This window comes from Equus quagga, unplaced genomic scaffold (genome assembly GCF_021613505.1).
Source record: "Equus quagga isolate Etosha38 unplaced genomic scaffold, UCLA_HA_Equagga_1.0 HiC_scaffold_18915_RagTag, whole genome shotgun sequence".
In the NCBI taxonomy this organism is placed as follows: domain Eukaryota; kingdom Metazoa; phylum Chordata; class Mammalia; order Perissodactyla; family Equidae; genus Equus; species Equus quagga.
In genome coordinates this window covers 1-4,630 of record NW_025792986.1, presented here as the reverse complement: position 1 = coordinate 4,630, position 4,630 = coordinate 1, and positions in this window count along the sequence as shown.

The following is a 4,630-nucleotide window of genomic DNA, read 5'->3' as shown; positions in this document are numbered from 1 at the left end:
GTCGAAGCAGAACATGTGCACTTTACCACTGCGCCACTGGGCCGGCCCTTGGAGGGGTACCTTTAACTCAGGGATGATTCGGCTTAGAGAGGGTAGAGCGGGCTAGCTGCTTCAGTGGGTGCTGGCCCTACTTAAAAGACTCTAGGTTGGTTTGTTTGCCTGGCACAGCAACCTAAGACATGCTTTAGAACTCCTGTGTCCTCTCCTTTCTCTTGGAAACTAGGATGCACAGTAGGCAGCTGGACAGTGGTGGAGACCTTGCCAGTGAAATCGTGTCCCGGGGTCACACAGTAAGCCCAGTGGGAAAGCTTGGTTCAGAAGCCAAGAACAACTTTCCCGGAATATGAGCTGAGCTTTATAACATGTTGTAATAACTGGTAGAGTGCTTCTTCAAAACTGTCTTGGCTCTTACACATTGACTGTTCAGATAACTAGTATTTGAGTTCCAGTAAGGCTCGCTGACTTCAGTGCAAGTGCAATTTTAGATGGCAAACCACACATTTTCCCCATTGGCTTGTGTTCCTATTAATTTTAAACCCTCTGCAAGAAAATTGGGGGACAAATTATGCTTTGTCAATAATTTAATTCAGTATTTTATACTTAGTCAGAAATGACTATCAACAAATAAGTACCCAACCTTATAATACATATGAAACAAGGAGGTGCCCCACAGAACCAAAATAAACCAAGTTAAAGCTACCACCTGAATAGGGCCAGCTTCACTGTGGGAGTCCATGACTGGGTTGTATAGGAGTTCTGTATAAGAGCAACACCTTAGGAATGAAACTCGCAGAGGATGTGGACATCATCACAAAGCACAGGCCAAGATCGTCAGGGCCTCTCTTCCCTGAAACCTTTAGTCCAAAGTAATGGGATTTATGAACTCTCATGCACACGGAGGGGAGAATGAAAGAGAGATGAGTAGATGTGGTTCTTGGTTCTCACAGAAAGCTTAGTTGCTTGAAATTTTTGTATCGTGTTCATATCTAATTGTGCAGCGAGAGCAGTGTGAGTCAACAACCGTGAAATTTCTTTTTAGGTCCACTAAGGTTAAAGGCAGTTTCATGAATAATAATTGCTAAAGTTTATCAAGTATGCTGGGGCTTTACATCTCATCATGTCATCACCACAACCCTAGGAACTGTCCCTGTCTTACCAAGAAAGAAAGTGGGGTCCTTGCAGATTAGGTAACTTGCCCAAGGCCCCAGCTGACAGCGTTGACACCAGGCTCCTAACCCAGTTAGTGTGGTTCCAAAGATCCTGCTCTGGCTGCACCTCTGTGCTGCCTCCCAGTTCAGTCAGTGAGTATAACATGCCAGGCTTGAGCTGGGTAGCAAGGAAAAGAATAGAGGGGATCCATAGCCCAGAGGCTGTCAGCCGAAGCCGCACCTCTCCTCACTCTGCCAGGCTCGGTAGCTGCCCGTTCTGTGTCCTCACCCTGTGTAGAGTCCTTCCCAATAGAGCGTCTTAGCAAATCGCAACGTCGTTTCATTATCTTTGTCCATCTGTCTTTCTCAATAGTGTATTATACTAGGCTTACTAACGTCTATATCACCAACAGCGAACAGAATTTCTAGCTCGTGAAATATTCATTGAGCTGAACTGAAGAAAATTCATGAAAGTTAGGGACCAAGTGTGCCTATCTCCTAGGAAGCAGTGTCTTGGCAAGTGTTTGCCAAGTGTAGGGACTCAGGAGACCGTTCGGTTTGAATCCTGGGTTACCATTTGGTAGTTCCGTGACTTCTTGGGCCAGTTACTAAGCACTCTCCATTTCTTCACCTGTAGATTGGAGACAATAGATTTTATCTCATTGGATTGCTATGAAGAATAAAAGAGCTATAATTAATGCTCAATAAATGTTAACTAGGTAACCATCTATCATGACTACTTTAGACACTAACAGGAACTAAAGTCTTGTTTCCTCCTGGAAACCTCTGAAATATCAAAATTGTATAATAGATGAGTTAATGCTTCCCACTAAAATACACCCATCTGTCAATCTGTGCAACCCAGCCGTCAGCCAAGGACTTGAAGGCAATCCCCACACGCACTTGGAATACTCCCTCTGCCAGTTCCCTCCCTGCTGCTGTACTGCCTTGAAGATGCTGGCTGCCTCAGCTGCTCAAAAGTCTGATCTCTGCCTCACCAGCTTTGTGGGACTGCCATGCTCTGCTTGGACTCCAGCCCAATGTGCTGCTTTTGGGAAATCGTCCTTAGGTGGAGAAGTTGGACTAATGGAACTTACTTCGTGATTTCATTTCTTCAGTAAGCCCAGTGTTGTGTTGCCTGTTGTCTACTGCCTGAAAACGGTTGTCTCATGTATTTTGTCTAGATTAGAAGACATGCAAATTCAATTATGATAAAATTAAGACCTTTTGCCTGTCAAATGATAGCTTAAAGAAAACTAAATGCAGTCTACTATCAGAAAGAAGTATTTGCAACATATATAAACTGACAAAAGTTAAAATAAATTCAAATCAATAAGAACAAGACAAAGAATCCAGTAGGTAAAAATGGGCAAAGGCAAGAACAGGTATTTCACAGAAGAGGGAAAACATGGACGATAAACATGAATTGGCAATGCAAATCAAGAGCGTGATGAAATACCAGTTTAGACTCAATTAGCAACAGTTAAGATGTCTGACAATACTGAGGTTGAAGAGGATGTATCAACAGGGTCTGTTATAATGGCCGACGGGACTGTAAAATGTTGCAGTCATTTTAGAAAACAATTACGTGTGCTGCCATTTACCAATACCATTCTTGGGTATTTACTCAAGAGAAATGCTTGTACGTGTACACCATGAAAAAGTAGCACTGTTCATAATTGCAAAAAAACTGGAAAAAACCCGCAAATGCCCATTGGCATGAGAATGGGTAAATTATGGTAGAGTCACATAAAGGAAAATGAATAAACTATAGATTTATGCACCAACATAGATGAATCTCAATAATATAATATTGAATGAAAGAAATGAGCCCCAATGTACTAATTTATGACTATAGTTCAAACAATAAAGTTCAAATTTATGAACAAAATGTTTATGAATGCATATAGAGAGTGGTGAAACTATATATAAACAAATCAAGGGAATGATAAACACAAAACTCCCACTCGGAGTGGTCAGCTCTGAATGGGAGAGGCAGAGGAATAGGACAGAGGAAAAGCACATTAGGGGATGTAAATTAGGGTTAATGGTCTACTTTTTGGATTACGTGGCAGACTCTTCATGGATTCATGTCGACAGCGCTCTATGAGCCAAGGATTGTGAGTAACTCCATTTTGTGCACTTCCGGTTCTTTTAAAAATGAAAAAGATCATACAATACATGATTCCATTTACATGAAATGTCCAGAATAGGCAAATCTATAGAGACAGAGAAAGTAGATTCATGGTTGCCTAGGGCTGGGGGATGGGAAGATGAGATGGGAGTGACAGCTAAAGGATACAGGATTCGAGGTGATGAAAATGTCCAAAATTGACTTAGTGATGGTCGCACAACTCTGTAGATATACTAAAAATCATTGAATTGTACACTTTAAATGAATTATATCTCAATGAAACTATTACAAAAAAAGAGAAAAAACTAAGCTCTGTGGAGTCAGAAAGGCCTGGATTCAACAAAATGCTTCATGTGAGCCTCAGCTTTATTCTGTAAAGTAGGACGGTCTGAGAAAGGCAGATAGGAAGTGTTTGGCATGCGTCCTGGTGTATAGTTCTTCTCAGTAAGTGGCAACATTTATTATTATGAACAAAAACCAAAACCAAAAAAGAGAGAGAAAAACTGAAAGGAAAAGTTAAGACAAGCAGGCCATTTTTAAATGAAGGAGTAAGTAGCCTTTTGGATCCAGTTGTGTATCCGTCTTTACAGCACAGGCTTTTCCTGCTGGATTGAATTAGAATATTTATATTTTAAATATTTCAAGAGGAAATAAGCAGACCATTGATGATTGTGGTCTACAAGTCATGTGACTAACATCTTCTGAATACATTAATTTTAAAAAATCTATTTGAGACTGTTCCTCCCTCCTCCAAGATTCATGCTCCCAAAAGAAATCACCAGCCATCAAGTAAGAGTCCACTCTTATTCAGTCCTGCAAGGAAGCTTCTCTATGTCATCTTCATAGATGTGGATGTAGCCTTAAACTCAGTGAATGGAGACAGATCTTGAATCTGTTTCTGCCCCATCAACCCCACAAAGAGACCACTGCCAGTTCTTTATTTACAACACCCATCACACCTGTACTGACTTCACAGATAATCTTATCACAAGTCAACACGCTCTTCAGTTGGCTGACCACATCTGACACTAATTTTTCTAAATCAAGGAGAACAAGTTAGAGTGATTGCTGTACTTTTTTTTTTTTTTATTGCTGGGGAAGATTGGCCCTGAGCTAACATCTGTTGCCAATCTTCCTCTCTTTTTTTCCCCTCACCAAAGTGGCAGTACATAGTTGTATATTCTAGTTGTAGGTCCTTCTGTAGTTCTTCTATGTGAGCCGCTGCCACAGCATGGCTGTTGACAGACAATAGCCTATGGTTCTGCACCCAGGAACTGAACCCGGGCTGCCGAAGTGGAGCACGCCAAACTTTAACTACTAAGCCATCAGGGATGGCTTCCATTTTTTT